The 8763-nt window shown below is 38.4% G+C and overlaps 1 long non-coding RNA gene across 1 annotated transcript; it reads right to left on the bottom strand.

The window, feature by feature from the left end:
* Nucleotides 1-483: 483 nt before the first annotated feature.
* On the bottom strand, nt 484-2662 carry LOC106525296 (uncharacterized). The gene is made up of 2 exons (XR_001311098.1): nt 2362-2662; nt 484-877 (listed from the first exon to the last, which is right to left on the bottom strand). It is a non-coding gene; the product is annotated as an uncharacterized LOC106525296 (long non-coding RNA).
* Between the last annotated feature and the right edge of the window lie 6101 nt (nt 2663-8763).

Raw genomic sequence — 8763 nt, 5'->3', positions numbered from 1 at the left:
CTTTTAGCGCACTGTTATCATCAATATATTTAAATTTAAAACTGGATTTTACTGCTACTTTCAAATGTTATAATGACGTTAATGCTGCTATTATTTGTGCTCACAAATAACCAATAATATGTAATTCTATGTAAGTTATCTTGTAAGGTGATCTGATGCAAGAATAAAGTTTATTTTATGTTTCTTGACTTAGTCAGAAATAACCTCTTTTTCTCTTAAATAAATTCATTTGAAATGCTATCTACAACAGGTAAGATATTTATTGTTAAAAAATCTTTCACAGAACCCCACTTAAAAGATTTGAACTGATTCTTTTTTTCAATTCAATTAAATTCAATTGAAAATACTTTATTGATCCCAGAGGGAAATTATGGTGTACAAATATAATTTGAAACAACTGTGATAATGTTTATATTATGGTCTTTATTGTGAATACTATTTGCTTCTTTGGTTGCTCAGAAAAATACAGAAATCAATACAGTGCATCATCAAAAAACTTTCATTTATTTATTCAAACACAAACAACTTTAAGATCAACCAAACAAGTGAGGACATGAGAGTCCACACGTAACTCTTAGGGAATCACCACATCCAAGAGCGAGCAGCACTGCATCACGGGTGATTCCACGCTGAAAGAGTTCACGACGCAGTAGCTGGTTGAAGGGGACCAAACCTCACTGAAACACCTGACTTGGTTCCGTTTGACCAGCCACAGCAAGGTGTGTCGCTTCGGCTGCAAGAGGCAGAGCAAGAGAGGAGGAGGAGGAGAGCGAGAGAAGAGCGAGCATGCAAAAAGAACAGGAGGGGAAAGGAAAGGGAGGAAATGGAAACCAGGGCTCGTGTGCTGGCAGTCTGTTGATTCGCCGTCAGGGCTGACCTGATGAGACACAAAGAGAGGAAAATAATCAGAACGTGTCACAGTGTTACCAAGCAGATTCCTATTTTGAGGTTCCTTCCAAACCCAGCCTCCAGAAGCAAAACCTTCAACCCCCAGTGACAGCTCCCCATCTCTTATACCACCCAACTCCACCTCCTCTTTCCCCCTCTTCCTTTTTTTGAGTTCTGCGGTTGCTATAATGGGTGACAGCTGTGTTCTGTCAATCCACACACACACACACACACACACACACACACACACACACACACACACACACTACCCCATGACTGTCAGCAGTTGGGATAGGAAAGGAATTTTGTCAAGAAGTCCCTGAGACCTATCAGCGACCCACTGCTAACTGTACACGTGCTTGAAGTGAAGGAGAGGCCTTTCACCTGTTGTCCTGACACACACAGACACACACATAAACTCCGACAACCCCTCCCACAAAACAGGCAATAAACATTTGACATTTAAGCCTTATTTAAAAAAAGAGAGAGAATTAATCAGAAAAAAAAGTCTCATTTCCTCCACGTGTTGACGCTCGTGCCCCCCTGAAACCACACACTTCCTTACATTCCATAAGTGCTGTATTAATATGGGGATATAAGGAAGCATGTCCTCGCAGAGGGCAACAACTGGATCCGGACACAAAGCACCCTTTCATGGCCACGGGCGAAGAGTAGCAGGAACAACTGGTTAAATAAAACAGTTAACTGTGACAGAGTGGAGAGGAGGAAGACGTGACAAAGACTTCTGGGAAGTTGAAATGTGTTACGTTTGATTCAGACAAGCCTTTTTAGTTTTGGGTGGATTTTTCTTTCCTTGTTTAAACACAAAAAAAACTTTTAATTGAACAAAAATAGACAGTTAAGATCCTGCACTCAAAAAGCAGATGTGTTGGATTTACTTAACTGCGTAAATCCAACCCAACTGTTTTTTTTTTGAGTGAAATCGTTGATCATTCAGCTTATTAATGGGTTGTGTTTTAATCTCATGAGAGACTCCGATTGTCACGTTTCTTCAACTTTTCAAAAGCAAAAGTAAAAATCCCTTTCAAACGCAGGAACGGTCATGTGTTTGTTTCTTAAAATTGTTTTACCTGCTGTAGTCGGCTTTTAATCTGCCTTTTTTTTTTGTATTTTTCCAAAGCCTGGGTTGAGAGAAACTCTAAACTCTAATAAGGTGCGAGAAACTTCCTGATTTGTTGTTTTCCTTGGTTTTCCCCTCAGCTGGTGGAGGCATCAGGCTTTGTCACGTTGGGTTGTTGCTTTAATAAATCAGAGCGAAAACAACCAACAGTTCGCCTGATTTTAGTCACACTTGTTCAGATTAGACAAGCGAAAACTGAGAGAAATCATTCAACTTTAAAGACAGTTACATTGTCCTTTAGATAAAAACAAAACAAAACACGGCATACAGTTAAGTATAAAAACGTGACAAAAAAAGTAAATTACACGACAAAACAAAAAGTTCAGACCAACCTGAGCCCTTGTCCTTGACCTTTGCCTTCTATCCACTGAACTCATCTAAAGCTACGCTTTAAAGAAAGCTAACTTAAACACACTCTCTCCACTTCAAGGATCAACTCTCCTCAGGAGCTGGCCGGTGGCTTGTGACCACAACCGGCCATGCAGACTGGCCTTTTCTAGCCCCACCAGGAGTGGGGGGCCCCCCCTCTGAAGCGGGCCTCCCACCTGTTGGTGTCCTTTAGAAGCCCCGGGCCTCTCCTGCGCCTCCTGTCCGGCCCAATCAGGGCCCTGACAGGAGGGGGAGCCAGCCTGTGAAATCACCCCTCTCAGCTGTTCACACTGGGCTCGAGGACACCCTACACCCCCATCCTCGATACGCCGTTCCTCTGCACCCCACCCCGCCCTGCTTCGGGTTTATGCAGCGGATGTCAATGGCTTCTTTTTGGATTGGAAAAAAAAAAAAGGAGAAACAAGGAAGCAACTGCGAGGTGGGTGTGTTTTACTGGGTTTTAGGTGGACGATTAAAGCAGCAGGCCTGGAGTCACAGCTGAACACAAGGTTGAGTTTCAACCTACTTTTTTACTTCCTTGGTTTTTTATTTTTTTAGCTTCACTGCATCCAAATGAAAAAAAAAAAGAAAGAAAGCAGGTGTTAGAGGAGTGTGGGTGATCTCAAGAGGTAATAAACTCTCCACAAGGTGACCATCCTGCCACTAAAATGTCTACAATATTATTCAACAAAAGCTCTCTAACAGGGTAACATAGTGTAGGCAAGTGCTAAGGGCACCGTCCATAGGGGGCGCCACAAATGAGGGACGACAAAAATGTATATTTTCTAAATTTTTATCAGAATAAAGTTGATTTAATCTGTAGAATAATCACTGGTTACTCAGGTTATGAACACATATGATGCAGAGGATGTTTTGTGATAAAAGTATCATACGATGCTGTCAAGGCTAACTACTGGCACTCAGTTTGTAAATAAAAAGCAAAATAAGAATAATGGAAGTTTAATTTATGATCTCAGACAAAAGTCGGGTTAATGTCTGGTTTCAGTGTCATACCTTCATAAAACACTGATTTTATGTTGTTTTATTAATCAAATGGCTGGAAAATGCGTAGTTTTAGATGTTTTGCTAAATTTTCCAGAGAAGTATTGTAAGAAATATTCGCATTCAAAGACTAAAATCATTAGAAAACCACCAATGTTAAATAATATGATTGTTAGACGAGATAAAACCATACAAAACCAGAATTCTGGAGTGGGGTTTATTGCCATTCGGATCTGACAGGAAACCACACACTGCCGAAAAGCCAGGAAGTACCTCAATTTATACATGATTCTTCAATGCCTGTGATCGCCCCCAACTGACCTATGGCTGAATCACAGGCGTTCAAACAAAAGTCTCATCTAATGTTATTATAATCTTTTCATTATGTGTTGTTTATAATTCGGACATGTAACTAATCTATATCAATCGAAACATAATAGATTAAACATTGTCAACATTATAAAAAGGAAAACCTAAAAATATATTGTGGTGCTTTTAACATCTGTACTAACCTCTAATATCTATAAATTTCTTCAGTATAATGCTGGACCCCCCCTAGAACTGCTTCAGTCCACAGCTGCTCATTAACATTAACAGGTGCTTGTCATTGCTGTCATCAGATGTTGGCAGGTACGACTTCTGGCATTCTGTTTCAAGTTAATTTTATTGTGAACTATTTTAACCTGACAACCAGTTTCTAAAGATAAAAAAATAATATTAAAGACAAAACAATTTAGTTTGGTATGTGAGGTTTAGAAAATGGCACAAGAGGCACCACCAGAAATCTTGCTCAGGGCGCCAAATTATCTAGGGCCGGCCCTGCTCTCTGGAATGAGCATTTCCACAAAAACGTAAATAAAGAAAAAGCACTTCTTGTTCCAATATTTGTCTCTTTGTATTTACTTACAGCTCAGTATTTTCAGACAATATTCACAGATGCTGTAGAGGCAAACAGGGCTGAGCTCAGGGGTTCATTTTCCTCTGCAGCAAGCACAAGCCGCTCCGCTAAGGTCAACACCTGTGATCTAAAATCAGCACCGGGTCTGGCTGCGAAAAGAACCCGGGCCTCATTCACAGAAAGCCGGAGCTCAGAGAGATGGGGCTTATATTGAAACCTAACGCTCGTGCTATTTTCGAGCCACTCGTCCTCTACAAATAGCACGCCTCTGCCGTGTCTCTTTTTATCTCTCTCTCTCTCTCTCTCTCAGGCCCACAGGATGTTGTCTTTAAATTCAACAGTTGTTTAAGATTTCCGAGGCCGGGAGCCAGGGTGCATCACAAATGCAACATTTCCACTAATGTCAGGTATGCATCCAGGCCTCACCGCTTATAGCTGTGTGCTCAGAATATCAGATATCGTTCTGTTGTCGAGGAGATTCTTGTCCACTCACACCGGACAGAACGGTAGAGATGTGAATCTCGGGTCCTGTTGTTGATCTTTTCGGGACAGCTGATCACTGTTAGTGCTCGCCCTCGGCTCATCATCTGTCTCTCCTTCATCAAGTAAAAAGAGCTCTTACACTCTTGTCATCTTTTAACTCCTGTTGTTTTTGGGTTGTTGTTTTTTTTGGGCGGGGGGGTGATCAGTAGGAGTAAATAATATCTTACCTGTTGTAGAAAGCTCTTTCAAAAATCTCTTTTTGGAGAAACAGAGTTTCATTTTGATTGAATTGACAAGTGAAAGACTTCCCCAGGGCCAAAGTGAATTGCTGCTATCTTAAAAGAAATCTAATCTCAAAAATTTGATAAATCACTTGTATTTTATATAACAGTATTCAAACAAACAGTGATGGGCACGGTTCTGCTAAAGGCCCTGTCACACTATGACGTTTTGACAATTTTTGCCAACTTAAGAAAATTTTAAAGACATCAATGTTGAAGATGGAATTGACAAAATCAAATGGAAGCTTCCTTTAGGCATGTACATATTGTAATTCTAACAAATTGATCAAATATACATATGGGGTGCCGTTTGTAAAGTTACACAGTCAAAAATTACCACCAATATTTTTGTTTTATTTGGCCTTTTATAAGAAAAGAAGAACAGATATAGTTAATAAGCTAATTATTTAACTTGTGACTAAAATATTTACTTTTGAGCTAAAAGTTTAGCTTGCAACTTAAATATTTAGATAGGTACCTAAATATTTAGGTTGCAACTTAAATATTTAGCTAGCAACTTAAATATTTAGGTAGCAACTTAAATATTTAGCTAACAACTTAAATATTTAGGTAGCTAGCTAAATATTTAAGTTGCAAGTTAAATATTTAGCTCAAAACTAAATATTTAAGTCACAAGTTAAATATTTAGCTTCTTAACTAAATATTTAATATGTAAGTTAAATATTTAGTTTATAAAATATGACATTTATAAATGTATGAATCATATGGTGAAAATCTGACTTTGAAAAATAAATCTGTTCTTTTTTTCCTTATAAAAGGCTAAATAAAACAAAAATATTGGTGGTAATTTTTGACTGTGTAACTTTACAAATGGAACCCCATACATACAACCTTTATTAGCAATTTACACATAAAAATGTTTCATAAGTTGGCATAAATTTTCTAGTGTGACAGGGCCTAAAGCAGCTAATGGTGGAACACAATGAGAGATTTTATTTAGCAGATTAGCTGTTTTGCTAATGATGAAAACCAACAGTGGACCAATTAGCCTCCACTAAGTACGCTAACAGCTAACTAACAAACTATCATCCACAGGTTTGTGTCAGTCCCACCAGTCTTCAGCTCAAAAAAGACACAGCAGAACTCATTGTAGCGGTTAGCGGTTAGATTCTGCTTATTTTTACTTGTTGAGCCTTAACTTCTACTAATATTTAGATACTGAGTTGATGAAACTAACGTTTTGATTAGCTGTGCCCACCACTGAAGACAAATATGAGTTCAGTCAGAATTAAGGTTTGTTTCTCCAAACTGAGATTGTTCAAAAAGCTATCAATAACAGGTAAGATACTGACTGTTAATAACCTTTCCACTTCAAAATACATTTGAATTATTTCTTTAACATATCAGAGAAAGACATCACAGCGGCTCAGCGGGTGGAGCTGTATGCTCCATTGCAAAACGGACCACTGAGGTTATTTTTAACCCGTGTTCACATACCGGGGCCCCCATTTGCTAATCACTTTGTTCCCCTCCGTCAGACCCATGTTGCCGGTGTCCCACTGCTTCTGGACACACTTTTCTTGGCACGAGGAGATAATGTCCCACAGGACAGCAGGTAGGGGTTTGACTAACTCACAGCAAAGCAGTTTCTTCAGCTGGATTGTGAGGAATTATTTCAGTATTTATAAACCAGCAGCTGAGGCCAAACCAATGACCAACAGGGGGATTCCTCACAAACCCCCCATCTTCACACCGAAACCTCCCTGCAGGAGGGCACGAGGCTTTGAGTCTTCAAATTCAAGGATTTATTAGCACTTTAAAATGAATTTTAAAATCTTGCTGCCGTCTAAATGACTTGGGCCTCGCGTCAGAAAGCAAAGAGGAGCTGCTGAGTCCTGACAATGACAAAGGCGTGTTGCTGACTCATTACAAGGGGGCTGATATTAATGCCGCCCCGTCCGCCGCTTGGCACGCCAGTTGCCTGGCCTGAGGTTGACGCAGCTGTCAAAGGCAGCGTGGTCCCGTGTGGTGAAGCAATGGAGCAGAAAGGTCAAAGGTCGGCAGCATTTAGACGAACAGAAGGAACAGGTGACGGGGAGGTGAAGCGGACTCTGAAGGATTCGTTGTTTCAGATTCAGGTCTGAACTTGGAGTTTGTTGAAGGAGGTCAGAGTTTATCGGTCAAAGTAGTTTTTGTGAGTTTTTTTTTTTGTCTTTTATTTTGTGTTTAAACACTAGAGGGAAATAAAAAGCAAAACAGATTATTAATAAATAAAACATAAAATACATAAAATTACATAAATGTGCAAAGAGGACTGGATCACTAAAGGACCGAAAGGAATGAAGACATGAAAAACAAACCATCCAAACTGAGACAAAAAATAACTGTAAATTAATCCACATCTGACCCCAATGATCAGAATGTAACAAACATAAATAAAACCATTAAAATATCATAAACAAGCACAATAATGAAGCACAGCGTATCAAAAGGGACAAAAATAGTTTAAAACATTTGTCAAAATGAGACGCAAAGTAGAGAAAAATGAGTTAAATAAAAAAAAAGGTAAAAGTCTAAATGGCAAATGTGAAAGTAACGAAAGACCAAAAGATTTCAGATTTGATCACATTTAGGCATCATATCACAATTAAATAAGAAAAAGCACAAAGAAATGTAAAACACGCACTACGTCCATCTCAAATAACATAAAATGAGACAATTGGTCAATTTAACGAGTTCACAGAAAAGAACACATTTTCAAAATTAATGTTTAAAATTGACACGAAACAAATAAAGATAAAACTGAATCCAGTCATTAGTTTTATACATTTATATATTTGATTTATTATTCAGCATAAAATCTGATTTGTTTGAATCAAAATCAAGATGATTTTTTAAGAAAAACCTCTCCCAGTTTCAGGGTTCAGCAGCTCTGCCGCAGGTCAGGTGACCTTTGACCTTTACAACAGGGTCATTTACAACAACCCAGACCTGACTGTGACTCTCTGGGGCCTTTTATGTCCTGATTGTTTTTGGTGAGTTTCCTGTTTTACCACCTCTTTGTTCCTCAAATCGAAGCTTAATGAGAAAAATCCTTAAAAACCGTCGGAAGTCAAATTTCTGTCACAGTTTTTATCAGAGTTGACATGTTGGGGGTATCTGTAGCTGTTTGCTATTTTCTGCTGAGTGTAGTGAAGATGTTTAGCTTCTCTTTTAACCTTTTTTTTCTCACATGCTCACTACAGTTGCTCTTTGTTCTCTTGAAGTAGTCAAATCCTTCAAATAAAAAGGGAAAACCTGTAAAGTGGACTCTGACTTCTTTTTTTTAAACTAATTATCTAAGGCGTTCTTTTTCTTTGTGGTTTTTTTTTTTTTTTTACGAAAACTCAAGGAATTTGGTGGAATCTGCAATGAAGATTTGAAAAATGACTGAGGCCGTATGATGCAAGGTCAAGTTTGCTGCTGTTTAAAGTCAAAGCATGAAGCAAGGTGCCTACAGTCACTAAAACTGGATGGAAATAAGAATAATTAATCTTGTTAAGCTCATACTGCTGTTTAAACTCCAGCTACATTTCTAAATCATTATTATATTAGTTGTGTTATTCATTTTTCTGCCAAAATCAGCAATAAGGGAAGAAAAATTAAACCCACATTTGTATTTTGGTGATTTATTCATTTGAAAGTTTATATAATATTACTAATAAACAGATACTAATGACAATCTGTTTTATGCTACACAT

The sequence above is a fragment of the Austrofundulus limnaeus genome, unplaced genomic scaffold (genome assembly GCF_001266775.1).
Source record: "Austrofundulus limnaeus strain Quisiro unplaced genomic scaffold, Austrofundulus_limnaeus-1.0 Scaffold222, whole genome shotgun sequence".
Lineage (NCBI taxonomy): Eukaryota > Metazoa > Chordata > Actinopteri > Cyprinodontiformes > Rivulidae > Austrofundulus > Austrofundulus limnaeus.
This window is presented reverse-complemented; position numbering and strand designations above follow the sequence as displayed.